At 45.9% G+C, this 15,169-nt stretch overlaps 1 long non-coding RNA gene across 2 annotated transcripts in view; it reads left to right on the forward strand.

The window, feature by feature from the left end:
• The first annotated feature begins 1,253 nt into the window (after positions 1-1,253).
• The window catches only part of LOC147115595 (uncharacterized), a 40,754-nt gene continuing 26,838 nt past the window's right edge, over positions 1,254-15,169 (forward strand). For both annotated transcript variants that reach the window (XR_015078640.1, XR_015078641.1), the window contains exon 1: positions 1,254-1,451. This is a non-coding gene — a long non-coding RNA (uncharacterized LOC147115595). The remainder of the gene's footprint in view (positions 1,452-15,169) is intronic.

Raw genomic sequence — 15,169 nt, forward strand, 5'->3', positions numbered from 1 at the left:
AGGGTCAGAGGGAAGGTGATGAATTGACGCCTTCGCCTATAAAGGGCAGCTGTAACTTGCCGGATGCAACAGTGGACTGCAACCTGAGAGATATTCGCAATGTCCCCAATGGCTGACTGAAAGGATCCGTTGCCATAAAAATTGAGGGCAACAGTCAGTTTAACGGCCACCGACAGAGAGGTCCTGCACCGTAGACGCGGCTGCAGATCCTCAGCAAGCAGGTGGCACAGCTCAGTAACAACGTCCCTCCCGATTCGGAGCCTTCGCACACACTGCTCCTCCGACATGTCAAGGTATGACACCTGCTGCCTAAAGACCCTCGCAGCATACCCTCGGATTGGCCGACCTCCATTGCCCCTCCTCCTTCTGGCCAATCCCGGCCCTCTCTCCCGCCGTCTCTCTGCCCCTAGTGTTCGGCCATGAGGCGGTCGCCCTCCAAAGCATCTCCCATTCCGATGCCAGTTGGTCAAAAGGCTGTTAGGTCTAGTGCTCCAACTGCTCCGGACAGGTTTGAAGGTCCCAAGTACTGTAATGCTAAATTCCAAAAACTCTGCTCCACAGTAGCTCCCCAACTCTCTCCACCAACGATCGCAATGAACAGGCCAAGTGGCTGAAGCTTCTATACTAGAGCGGTCCCCTTTAAATAGCGACCCCCGACACCGAGAAGGGCCTGCTAACGCTCCTTCGAACTGTCACTAATAGCGCCTAGGCGTAAAGGCTCCAGGCGCCACCCAATATCCGCTCAGGCGCCCCTAAGAGGCGTTGCACACTGAAATGACGTCATGATCTGCTTGCGCTCGCGGGCGCGCGCAAACACTTAGCGCAGGCGTTAAATGTATAGTCAATATGGGAGTTGTTGCTATCTTCATTGCGCCCGCCCCAACATTGGGTAACTCCCCAATTCTCGGTCTCTTTAGGCGCTAACCGCTGGCGCAAACAACCGAATTTCTAGGCCATAAGCTAAAGAAACCTATATATGTATTAAAAATGCAGTAACCAAAAGTTTCTGTGCTCTGAAACTCACCATCTGCAACATGGCATCGTTGACACCACGTCTGCAGCTGTCAGCTTTTCACAAACATCAGAGCAGACTCAAAACACAACAGGTTGAGCTGGCGTGTTCCCCAAACAGTGGGTAACCCGTGGGGGAGAACGTAAAATTAGAAGCAAGCCTGAAATTAGTCTTAAATTGGCTCTTAACAAGATATTTAACAAGCTGAATTGTCTCCCCCGCCACTTGGTGTTGAATCAGTTCTCCGCTGACAGACCCGACACCTGGGAGACTTGCATGGAGGCGGGTTGCAGCGGGTTTTCTACCCAGTCAATTTTTGCTATTTTGACAGTGGACCAGTCTCCAAACCCACCCTCTGGGCGTGATTAATTCGCGGCTCCTATATTCGAGTCAGCGCTACCCAAAGAACCACAAGATCAGAGTTACCTCACAGAGCCAGGTAAGAGCAATCCCACCCCGCGGCCCTGGGGGAGCCCCAGTAATGTACACGTCTGTACAAGTGTGTGCATCAGGTAATGTTGAAAAGTGCTCGCTCTCACCAAACTGCTTATAAAATGTTCCTTAACTCCACATCCCGCTCATCCATGAATCATTTTTTTTAAACGAATCACGTCAAAATATTGTTAAAATGTAGTTGTATTACAGTATAAAAAAGCTTGATGCGAGGGCTTCTGCTGGACCTGTTACCCTTGCTGTGCTGAAGAAAGAATTGCATTTTTACATTTTTACAGAGCCTTGTCACCTTTCCCAGAAACGTTTCAAAGCACTTCATATACAATTAATTACTGTGAAGTACCGTGACTGTTGTCCTGCCCGCTCTTAGCACAGCAGGATCCCACAAACAGTAGTGACATCAATGACCAATTAATCTCTTTTTTCAGTGGTGTGGGTTGAGGGAGCTATGTTGACCAGGACACCTGACAATGCGGCACTCCCTCAGTATGACATTGAGGTGTCAGCCTAGATTATGCTCTGGAATTGGGGTGTGAACACACAACCTGATGCTACTGGGTTTGTAAAGCTTTATTTTGATAATCCACACATTTGGAAGCCAAAAGATAATCCTGTCTGTGCCTGTGCCATTTCTTAGAACAAGATAGGCATTTAGACAATAAGCTAGCTAAATACCTTCCCAAGTTCAGCTTTTCTATATTAAAAAGTACTTCAGTTCACTGATAAACTCATATAAGTTGATTTTGCCAATCGGACATTCATGGCACTCAGGAAGTGCTGGTCAGGAAATTACAGATCCATAGGCCTTGATTTGACATCTATTTATATAAATGGCTGGAAAAGCAGAGGCTTTGGCCTGCAATTACCTGACCAGCGCTTCCTATGAGTGCTGCAAGTGCCTGATTGGGGAATCTGTTCTATAAACCAAAAACAACACGGAATTATATAGAATTTACAGCATTGGAACAGGTCATTCGGCCCAACTAGTCTGTGTCGGTGTTTATGCTCCACACCAGCCTTCACCCACCCTATTTCATCTAACCCTATCAGCATATCCTTCAACAGATGTCAGTCTGGGCAATTCCAGAATCTTTTGACAGATAGGCTGTGCGATACCTTCTAACAACAAACAGTTTACTGGTCAGTGGGAATTTTCTCTGGAATCAAGCCAAAATAGTGACCCAAGATTTGAGAACGATGATCTTGCAGTTAAGGCTCAGTGTTTCTAATAGCCTGCATGCCATGCACTACTCCAGAATCACAGGTTGCTGAACTGGTCAATGAGAGCAATACGGATTCGCTGTTCAATTTTTCCCCTTTCCTCAGAGGAAGTGCTTGCCTTACTGGATGGACCAATCTGAGGTCAAGACCTTATCACATGACCTCATAATTAAAGTTTTTTCAACATATTCCATACTGACCTTTCCAAGGTCAGTGATGGATTTAAGATAGGGCCCTGTTATTCACCAAGCAGTAACCCAAGCCTCTATATCACATACTGCTCCTTCACTGAGAACAGATGGACCCACACTATACAACCTATTCAAGTTCCTTGGAAAAACATTGGCATGTAACTGACAGTCTGTAAATTTAGTAGTTAATTTCACCCCCCACCACCCCCGCTCCAACCCTTTAAAACAATTTTTCTCCCCTAATTTGAAGCTGTTCTCAATCATGTGATAGGACAAGGCCTGTATCAATTGATACGATAGTTGAGTGATCTACTTTGCGTTTGCCTTTTTTTTGAGCTGACAGTTAGGGGACGCCCAAGTGTAGCACGGGTCACATTGTCCACCAGTTTACATTCCCTCTCTGTATGGGGCTCTTCTCTGCTTGGGGCTCGTGCTGTGGAGAATCATGGGCACGGATCATTTGCTACCGCTCCATTGTACACTGGAGTACAAAAATCCTTCTCCCCGTCATATTTATATATTCCAGAAACAGCAAGAGGAGGTTTCATCTTCTATCTGTCAGCAAAACAAACCATATCTCCAGATGCCACACAATGTACAAGTACACAGGGGACAGAGGATACAAGTATGTAAACAGAAACATCAGTCTCCACATGAACTACTTTTTAAAGGAGCGTTACACTTTATTTTATTAAAGTATTAATACTTTCTCTTTTCTTTTGGTCTTCCCACACCATACACCTTCCCATATAGCAACTTATTATCAGGCTTCTCACAATAGTACTACCAGTGAAGGTGGGGCAACACTGGCTCTGCTAATGGCTTTCCCTCTCAGTCAGTGATATGGTTTCCATTCTGTATCTGCTCACAACAGCATGGCTGAGATTATTAACTTATCACGTGTAGACTCTTGGACATTAACCCATGTGTAATCTGCTGGAATTTTTTGAGGATGTAACTGGTAGAATAGATAAGGGAGAACCAGTGGATGTGGTGTATTTGGACTTTCAGAAGGCTTTTGATAAGGTCCCGCATAAGAGATTAGCGTGCAAAGTTAAAGCACATGGGATTGGAGGTAAGGCACTGACTTGGTTAGAGAACTGGTTGGCAGACAGGAAGCAAAGAGTTGGAATAAACGGGTCTTTTTCCGAGTGGCAGGCAGTGACTAGTGGGGTACCGCAGGGATCGGTGCTAGGATCCCAGTTATTCACAATATATATTAATGATCTAGACGAGGGGACTAGATGTAATATCTCCCAAGTTTGCAGATGACACAAAGCTGGGTGGTCATGTGTGCTGTGAGGAGGATGCAGAGAAACTCCAGTATGATTTGGACAGGTTGGGTGATTGGGCAGATGCATGGCAGATGCAGTATAATGTGGATAAATGCGAGGTTATCCACTTTGGTGGCAAAAACAGGAAGGCAGATTATTATCTGAACGGCAATAGATTGGGAGAAGGGGAAGTGCAACGAGACCTGGGTGTCCTTGTGCACCAGTCACTGAAGGTAAGCATGCAGGTACAGCAGCCGGTTAAGAAGGCAAATGGTATGTTGGCCTTCATAGCGAGAAGATTCGAGTACAGGAGCAAGGATGTCTTGCTGCAGTTGTACAGGGCCTTGGTCAGACTACACCTTGAGTATTGTGTGCAGTTTTGGTCGCCTTATCTGAGGAAGGATGTTCTCGCCATGGAGGGAGTACAGCGAAGATTCATCAGACTGATACATGGGATGGCAGGAATGACATATGAGGAGAGATTGGGTCGATTGGGCTTATATTCGCGGGAGTTCAGAAGAATGAGAGGGAATCTCATTGAACCTGTGGAATTCTCTACAACAGAAGGCAGTTGAGGCCAATTCATTAAATATATTAAAGAAGGAGTTAGATATATTTCTTAAGACTAAAGGGATCAAGGGATATTGGGAGAAAGCAGGGACAGGGTACTGAATTTGGATGATCAGCCATGATCTCATTAAATGGCGGAGCAAACTCGAGGGGCCGAATGGCCTACTCCTGCTCCTATCTTCTATGTTTCTATGTGTTAATGTTCGACTTTGCTGTGCACCCACTACACCCCTGAATTTCCAGTAAAATGAGATTGTGTTGTAACATCTTTATTCTGGAAGGCACAGGCAGTTATAAGCACTTCGCGTATTTCAAAGAAGTGAATACAGATTGGTCATTGTTAATAAAAAGAAGTGAGGGTGAATTTTTGTATTGGTTACACCCCATAAATGGGCTTAATTGGAGCGTAACTGACCAGAAGTATGGGCAGAGTTCACTTATGCTCGCTCATTGCACATAATGCACATGATGCCAGTCGCATTTCTGGTGAACTGTACGACAGGCAGAGGACGCACCCCCCAGCGCTTTTGATGAGCGGTTATCTGACAAACTTCTGAAGGGTATTAGATAAATGGATAACATCAGTGGTTGCTGAGGATCGATAAGGAACAACTCCTTGAAAGAAGTTTTAGCACAACAGTTTCAAATTATTTATTCATTTTCCACACACAAGGACCGAGTATCATAAGAACATAAGAACATAAGAAATAGGAGCAGGAGTAGGCCAATCAGCCCCTCGAGCCTGCTCTGCCATTCAATAAGATCATGGCTGATCTGATCCTAACCGCCAATCTACTATCACAGAACCATCTCCTGAATCTAACAGAATTAGACACACGAAATAGGAGCAGGATCAGGCTACACGGGCCCGCTCCGCTACCCACAGGCCCATGTCCGATCCGAACCTAGACTCATGTCCAAATTCCTGCCCGCTCCCCGTAACCCTTAATTCCCTTTACTTCTAGGAAACTGTCTATTTCTGTTTTAAATTTATGTAATGATGTAGCTTCTACAGCTTTTTGGGGCAGCATATTCCATGGGCCTACCACCCCCTGAGTGAAGTAGTTCCTCCTCATCTCAGTTTTGAAAGAGCAGCCCCTTATTCTAAGACTATGCCCCCTAGTTCTAGTTTCACCCATCATCGGGAACATCCTCCCCGCATCCACCCGATCCAACCCCTTCACAATCTTATATGTTTCAATAAGATCGCCTCTCATTCTTCTGAACTCCAATGAGTAGAGTCCCAATCTACTCAACCTCTCCTCATATGTCCATCCCCTCATCCCCGGGATTAACCGAGTGAACCTTCTTTGTACTGACTCGAGAGCAAGTATGTCTTTTCTTAAGTATGGACACCAAAACTGTATGCAGTATTCCAGGTGCAGTCTCACCAATACCTTGTACAACTGAAGCAATACCTCCCTATTTTTATACTCTATCCCCCTAGCAATGAAAGCCAACATTCCATTGGCCTTCTTAATCACTTGCTGCACCTGCATACTAACCTTTTGAGTTTCGTGCACCAGGACCCCCAGATCCCTTTGTACTTCAGTACTTTCCAGTTTCTTGCCATTAAGATAATAACTTGCTCTACGATTTTTCCTGCCAAAGTGCATAACCTCACACTTTCCAGTATTGTATTCCATCTGCCAAATCTCTGCCCACTTACTTAGCCTCTCTATGTCACCTTGCAGGTTTTTTATGTCCTCCTCACTCACTACTTTCCCTCCCATCTTAGTATCATCTGCAAACTTTGATATGTTACACTCGGTCCCCTCCTCCAAATCGTTAATATAGATTGTAAAGAGTTGGGGACCCAGCACTGACCCCTGCGGAACACAATTCACAATTCACAATTCAAATCACTTTATTGGCATGATAAGTTACATCTTATGTTGCCAAAGCATCAAAATACATTTATGGTTTAGCACATAAACGCAGTTCTATTCATACAGTGTATAAACAGGTATATCCCTGAGTGTATAAATATACATTCGCATTGTTTATATATATTCTTTTCTTAGTTTACTGGTTGTCCCTCTGTTCATGGCAAGCTGTAACATAGTGTGCCGCCAGTGTTATACAGCTTCTCTCCTCTCCCAGTAGGAATGGGAGTTTTTGGTTGTCATTCAGATTTCTGAAATCAGGGCATATTTGTGAGAATTTTTGGTAGAAATTCTCCCTGATGCCCTGATATTTTCCACAAGCTGTGAGGAAGTGCATCTCTGTCTCCACCACTCCCTGACTGCAGTGAGAGCATATCCTGTCCTCTCTTGGCAGCCTGGTCTGCCTGTGTTTGCCTTTTTCGATCGCTAGGCTATGTTCGCTAAGTCTGTACCTTGTCAAGGTTCTTCTCAGTTTGTTATCCTTTACCATGGTCAGGTAATCAGCTATGTTGTATTGTCTGTTTAGGGCCAAGTAGCAATTGAGTTTGCTTTGGGTTTTTGTTGTTTCTGCCCAATATGTCAGATATTTTTCCTTTTGCTTAGCGACGATTGTGTTGGGTCGAATTCTTTGTGTTACCCTGTCACTGTCCTGGGGCTGGTTATTGTTAGTAGTTACTTCACTGAGTCCCAGGACTAGTTGACTGAGGGTATTCTTCTTTATGGTCAGCTCTTGGCATTTCAGGGCGTCGTAGTGATAGCATTGGGGATTGCTCATTTGTAGGTGATTCCAAAATTTGGTGGCTCTTTTTTGGATAGTGATTATTAATGGATATTGGCCTAGTTCTGCCCTGCATGCATTGTTTACTGTTTTCCTTTGAGTCCGGAGGATACTTTTACAGAATTCTGCATGTAGGATCTCAATTGGGTGTTTGTCCCATTTTGCAAATTCTTGTTGAGTTAGCGGCCCCCATACCTCACTGCCATAGAGTGCAATTGGTTCAATTACTGATTTGAAAATTTTGAGCCAAATGCTCTAGTTACTGATTGCCAGTCTGAGAATGAACCATTTATCCCAACTCTCTACCTTCTGTTAGATAGCCAATCCTCTATCCATGCCAGAATATTACCCCCAATCCCGTGATTTTTTATCTTAAGCAATAATCTTTTGTGTGGCACCTTGTCAAATGCCTTTTGGAAGTCTAAATACACTACGTCCACTGGTTCCCCTTTATCAACCCTATATGTTACTTCCTCAAAGAACTCCAGCAAATTTGTCAAACATGACTTCCCCTTCATAAAACCATGCTGACTTTGTCCTATTAAATTATGATTATCCAAATGTCCTGTTACTGTCTCCTTAATAATGGACTCTAAAATGTTACCTACCACAGATGTTAGGCTAACCGGTCTATAGTTTCCAGCCTTCTGTCTACTGCCCTTTTTAAATAAGGGTGTTACATTAGCAGTTTTCCAGTCTGCCGGGACCTTTGCTGAGTCAAGGGAGTGTTGGAAAACTATTACCAATGCATCCACAATCCCTACCGCCACTTCCCTCAAGACCCTAGGATGTAAGCCATCAGGTCCAGGTGATTTATCCGCATTGAGTCCCATTATTTTACCGAGTACTGTAAAGTCTGTGGGTTGTGCAGTTAATAAATACACAGACTTCAGAAATAACAACAAACAGGTCTTTACTATTCGAAGGTCCGGGCGAATCTGCCCCAGTTATCCTGTCACAACACTTATATACTGGTGTGGTCACTGTCGGTATTACAGTATACAGAAGCCAAACAAGTAGTGCCACACTTAAAGTAGTTCCCTTAAAGGTGAACGGTTACATACAATAATTTCCTTAAGGGTAGACGGGTACATACACTACAATCCTCCCTTTTTAGCTTTCAACATACTGAGTCCATAGTGGACATACATTATCACATATATATATATACAGATTTATTTAAGGTTTGGAGATGCTGGAGTTGGACTGGGGTGGACAAATGTAAGAAGTCACACAACACCAGGTTATAGCCCAACAGCTTTATTTGAAATCACAAGCTTTCGGAGCGCTGCTCCTTCTTCAGGTGAAGTGGAGAAATGCATAAAGACACAGCTTATATAGTCAGAGAATCATGTCAGATGTTTACAGGTAACCTTTCCAACTGCCATTTATCGCACCTCGGCAGAGAGATAATCACAGCAGTCAAAGGTGTGAATGGTGTCCAAACAGGTCAGTCAGGGTCAGACACCATTCACACCTTTGACTGCTGTGATTATCTCTCTGCCGAGGTGTGATAAATGGCAGTTGGAAAGGTTACCTGTAAACATCTGACATGATTCTCTGACTATATAAGCTGTGTCTTTATGCATTTCTCCACTTCACCTGAAGAAGGAGCAGCGCTCCGAAAGCTTGTGATTTCAAATAAAGCTGTTGGACTATAACCTGGTGTTGTGTGGCTTCTTACAGATTTATTTAAGACAGTTCATAGATTCAGTCTTTCGGGAGGTTTCCGGATTCTGTCCGGGTAACGCCGCAGTGGTGTCGTCATTCCAAGTGGGCTAGTAGGTGTTTCTGGTAAAGTTGAATCGGCTCGAAGCACAGTGTCAGGTTCCTCTGACTCCAGAACTACCAGATCGGACGTAGGTGTTCTGGGTAACTCAGTCTCAACCTTATCCGGGTAAGGTGGTGAAGTCGGGGGCCCATTTGTGGCGGACCCTATGATCTGGTCAACATGGCGCCTTATTATATTGTCTCCAATGTCCACAGTGTACATCAACGGGCCTAGCCTTTTTCCAATCGTTCCAGGCTGCCATTTCTCAGTACGATAGTCCCGGGCCAAAACTCGTTGACCGGTCTGGAAGGATCTAGTGGCCCTTTCATTCATGCCCTGGAATTGCCGGTTCTCTACGTCCCTTCTGACGTTTGGTTTGAGTAAATCCAGCCGACATCGTAGGCGTCTATTACAAAACATCATCGCGGGAGTTTGATTTGTGACCGCATGGGTTGCATTTCGGTATGCCAACAAAAAACTATCCACCTTATGCTGTAAACTTATGTCTTCGTTACTCATGGCCTTTACGGCCTTCTTGAAGGTCTGGACAAACCTTTCAGCCAATCCATTGGAGGCGGGATGGTATGGGGCTGACGTGTAATGTTTAACCCCATTGCTCTTTAAGAATTTCTTAAATTCCTCAGATACAAATTGCGGTCCATTGTCAGAACAGATCTGTTCTGGCAGGCCATTCCGAGCAAACATAGTCCTTAACACCGTGATGGTTTTTTCCGTCGTGGTGGTGGTCATCTTAATTACTTCTGGCCACTTGGAGTGGGCATCTACCGCTATTAGGAACATCGAGTCCATAAATGGACCAGCAAAGTCGATGTGTACTCTTTGCCAGGGAGATGAGGGCCACTCCCATGGGTGCAGAGGAGCCTGTGGTGGCGCATTCTGAACCCTCTGACATCCTAGGCAATTCTTCGTGATCTCCTCTATGTCCCCATCGATGCCTGGCCACCACACAAACGCCCTTGCTAGATTCTTCATCTTTACGCCACCCAGGTGTCCTTCGTGCAGCTCCTTGAGTACCTTCTTTTGGAGTTTGGGTGGAATCACCACTCTAGACCCACACATCAGGGTTCCTCGACACACTGACAGTTGTTCTTTCCTCTGTGAGAATGCTTGCAGTGTTGGTTCGCACTGTGCTGGCCATCCCTCCACCGTTAAATCATAGACTCGTGAAAGAGTCGGGTCATTCCTTGTCTCATTCTCAATCATTGAGTTTGTTATCGGCAGACACTCCACTATTGATGAGTGGAACAACTCTACTGGGTCCACTGTCCTCGCTTCTTCTACCATCGGCAATGGCAAGCGTGATAGCCCATCAGCGTTTCCATGCTGTTTGGACCGTTTGTATTCAATATCATACTGGTGTGCCCCAAGTAAAACTGACCATCTTTGTAACCTTTGTGCCGTCATGGTAGAAACGGCCTTGTTTGGGTTGAATATGGACACCAACGGCTGGTGGTCCGTCAGCAATGTGAACCTCTTACACTGCAGGTAATGGTTGAATTTCTTCACGCCCCACACAAGACTGAGGGCCTCCCTATCTATCTGGGCGTAATTTCGTTCCGCTGGTGTCAATGATCGGGACGCGAATGCCACCGGCCTTTCCGAGCCATTTGGTAGTCTGTGCGAAAGTACTGCCCCAATTCCATACGGGGAAGCATCACAAGCTAGCCGAAGGGGTAATGCTGGGTTGAAATGAGCCAACACTTCTTCAGAGGTAATCAACTCCTTGCTCCTGCGAAAAGCCTTTTTGCATTCTTCACTCCACCTCCATGGTGTTTCTTTCCGCAACAGCTCATTTAGCGGATGCAGCACCGTAGATAAATTTGGCAGAAACTTGTGATAGTAATTAATCAACCCCAAGAATGACCTTAGCTGTGACACGTTTCCTGGAGCGGGGGCCTTCACAACCGCTTCTATCTTTTCCGGTGACTTATGTAGTCCCTCTCGGTCAATGACATGACCGCAGTATGAGATCCGTTTTTGGAAGAACTCACACTTCTTGCGATTAACCCGAAGGCCATACTCCTTCAACCTGGTGAGTACCAGTTTCAAATTCGTGAGGTGTTCTTCCTCATCTTTTCCCGTGATTAGAATATCATCTAAGTAGCACTGCGTGCTTGGAATTCCTTGTAACACCTGTTCCATGGCCCTCTGCCAAATTGCTGGCGCCGAAGCTACTCCAAAGACCAGTCTATTATAGCGATACAAGCCTCTGTGAGTGTTGATGGTGAGGTATTGGCGTGACTCTTCCTCAACCTCCATCTGTAAATATGCCTGAGCCAAGTCTATCTTCGTGAAGTGCTTCCCTCCAGCCAATGAAGCAAAAATATCTTCAATCCGCGGAAGCGGGTATTGTACCGTGTGAAGTACTGGATTCACTGTGATCTTGAAATCTCCGCAGATACGGACCTTCCCCGGTCCCCCTGGCTTATTACTTGGTGAGGATTTCATGACGGGAACAATGGGCGTGGCCCACTCACTCCAGTCTACTTTTGACAGAACCCCTGATCGTTCAAGTTCTTCTAGTTCTGCCTCTACTGCTGGTCGTATTGCGTACGGTACCGATCTGGCCTTAAAAAACTTTGGGCTTGCATGTTCTGCAATCTTGACCTTTGCTTTAATACCTCGCAGCGTTCCCAGTCCTTGCTGGAATACCTCTTTAGCTTCGTCTAATATTCTGGACAACCGTTCCGGTTTGACATCCTCTTTTTCGGACTCCACCGTCATGGTGTTTAGTGCATGCCAGTCCATCTTTATTTTTCGGATCCACTCTCATCCCAGAAGTGGTGGACCTCCCTCAGGCAACACATACAGATCTAACCGGTGGTGAACTTTATCCTGGTATCTCACCTTAACCTCTAGTTTTCTGATGGGGAATACTTTGTGCCCCGTGTATGTCTGCAGCACTAGATCCGTATTCCGTAGTGGAATATGCTTGAAAAACTTTTTATAGTCATGCTTATTCATGACAGTCAACGCCGATCCGGTGTCTACTTCCATTTTTACTTGGACCTTCTCAATCTGTAACGTTATCCAAATAGTTTGTCGGTCGGCTTCATTGTTCACGTTGTGGATTCTCAGACTGTCCAGTCCTTTGTGTTTGGAGTGTGAGTCCGACTTCTGTTCCTTCAGACTCTTCCTAGTCGCCCCTTGTACCTTTCTGTACCATTTTTGTGAGGACTCGTTATTGTTGTACGTCGTTCCTGACCGGCACACTTTAGCTATGTGCCCGATCTTGCCACATTTCCGGCATTCTTGGTTTTTACCCCAGCAACGCTTCTGGTCGTGTGTTGTCTTCCCACAACGATAGCATTTCGTAGTCCTCGAGGTGATGTGGTCCACCCCTAGTGCCACCGCCTTCCGCTGCATTACCGCCGTTCCTTTTGCTGCGGCTTCGTATGATGCGGCTATAAGGACAGCCCTGTCAAGTGTGAGGTTGTTCTCTTCCAGTAATCGCTTTTGCGTCCCTTCTTTGGACAATCCACATACGAACTTGTCTCGCAGTGCCTCTGTCAGATTCCCTCCGAACTGGCAGTGTTTCGCTAGCCTCCGCAGTTCGACCAAGTATTCCGCGTTGCTTTCGTCTTTCTTCTGCGTTCTCGCATAGAATCTGAATCGTTCAGCCAGCTTCAACGGTGTGGGGTTCAAGTGATCCTTCAGCACCGCTACGATATCCTCGAAAGTCTGATCCGCCGGTTTAGCTGGAGAGAGAAGATGTTTCAACAACCCGAATGTTTTCGCACCCATCATGTTAAGTAAGGTTACAGCTTTTTCCTCCTTAGCTATTTTGTTACCCTTACAATGTATCTCAATACGTTCCACGTACGTGGGCCAGTCTTCTATTTCGGAGTTAAAATCGTTGCTGTCCCCACGCTTAGGCATCTTCCTTTCTTTGGGTACAACACAAATATTTCTTTAAATTCTTATGTATTTTTTTTTTCTAAGATGGCGGCTTTTCCCGCGAATTTGGTGGTTTCCCGCTCTTCCTTTCTCTCCCCGCCCACTTCAATGGCGGTTTCCCGCTTCTGTCGGCTCCTCCGCCTAATGGCGGCTTCCCGCGTTTCTTCCTGGTGGAAGGGGTACGCTTTCCCCGCAGCGGACAGGTTCAGCCGCTGGGCTGGCTCTCGCACAGCTCCCCCTACTCGGCTCTGTCTTCTCCTCCCGCCCGCACGGCTCTACCGGCACTGGGTACACCCCGTTAACGGAGGACAGTTCAGCCGCTGGACTGGCTCTCGCGCAGTCTCTCACCCCGTTTTCGGCTGTGTCTCTCTCCCACTCCCGCACGTTCAGTTTTGCCGGCTCTGAGTACCCCGTTGGTGGAGAACAGCTCAGCCGCTGGGCTGGCTCCTCGCAGTCTCTCTCTCCGCACCCGGCTCTCACCCGCACGGTTCCCGTTCGCCTCCCCAGCCCTCTCGCAGACCGGTGTTTCCCTCCCCGGCTGCGGCTGGGTTTCTCTTCCCGCGCCTACTCGCAGGCTCAGCGCTTCATGGCTGCGGTCGCTGCCCGGATTTTTCCCGCCGATCGCGGTCCGGCTGTCACCCGACGCCGTTGGACCCGACTTTTGACCGGCTCAGCTCCCCCTCGACCGAGGTCGAGTGCTCTGCCCTTATCCTCCGGATATTCTCTACACCTTCCCCTACTCACAGTCTCTTCGGCCGCCTTGTTCCCTGCTGATCGGCTCACTCTGTACCGTGGTAGAAGGGTAGTCAGTGCCTGTTGCAGATGGAAGCTTTTGTTGCTAAAGTCTTCCACCTTTCTCCTGCTGCAGCCTCGTGTTTTCTTCCAGCAGCACGACGAGGGCGGTTGCCTCTCTTCGACGCTCTTCTTGCTTTGGTAATCTTGCCGCAGGGTACGATCGGACTCGTCGCCACTGTAAAGTCTGTGGGTTGTGCAGTTAATAAATACACAGACTTCAGAAATAACAACAAACAGGTCTTTACTATTCGAAGGTCCGGGCGAATCTGCCCCAGTTATCCTGTCACAACACTTATATACTGGTGTGGTCACTGTCGGTATTACAGTATACAGAAGCCAAACAAGTAGTGCCACACTTAAAGTAGTTCCCTTAAAGGTGAACGGTTACATACAATAATTTCCTTAAGGGTAGACGGGTACATACACTACAAGTACCACTTCCTTAGTGATTTTAATCGTGTTTAGCTCCTCCCCCCCATAGCCTCCTGTTTGTCCAGTGTTGGGATATTCTTAGTGTCCTCTACTGTAAAGACTGATACAAAATATTCGTTCAGTGTTTTTGCCATCTCCATATTTCCCACCATTAATTTCCCGGTCTCATCCTCTAAGGGACCAACATTTACTTTAGTCACCCTTTTTCTTTTTATATAACTATAAAAACTCTTACTATCTGTTTTTATATTTTTTGCTAATTTACTTTCATAATCTAGCTTCCCTTTCTTAATCAATCTTTTTGTTATTTTTTGCTGTCTTTTAAAGTTTCCCCAATCCTCTATCCTCCCACTAGATTTGGCTACCTTATATGCCCTTGTTTTTAGTCAAATACTATCCTTAATTTCTTTACTTAGCCACGGATGGCTGTCTTTTCTTTTACACCCTTTTCTTCTCAGTGGAATATATATTTTTTGGAAGTTGTAAAATAACTCCTTAAATGTACACCACTGATCATGTATCGTCTTACCCTTTAATCTATTTTCCCAATCCACTCTACTCAATTCCACTCTCATACCTTCATAGTCTCCTTTATTCAAGCTTAGCATGCTTGTTTGAGATCCAACCTTCTCACCCTCTAATTGAATATGGAATAGAACCATGTTATGGTCACTCATTCCAAGGGGATCCTTTACTAGGACATTTTTAATTAATCCTGTCTCGTTACACAGGACCAGATCTAATGTTGTTTGCCCCCTGGTCGGTTCAGTTACATACTGCTCAAGAAACCCATCCCTAATACACTCAATGAACTCATCCTCAAGGCAGCCCTGCCCAATTTGATTTGTCCAATTAATATGATAGTTAA

This window comes from Somniosus microcephalus, chromosome 6 (assembly GCF_052327205.1).
Source record: "Somniosus microcephalus isolate GS21.2 chromosome 6, FLI_Smic_1.0, whole genome shotgun sequence".
Classification (NCBI taxonomy): domain Eukaryota; kingdom Metazoa; phylum Chordata; class Chondrichthyes; order Squaliformes; family Somniosidae; genus Somniosus; species Somniosus microcephalus.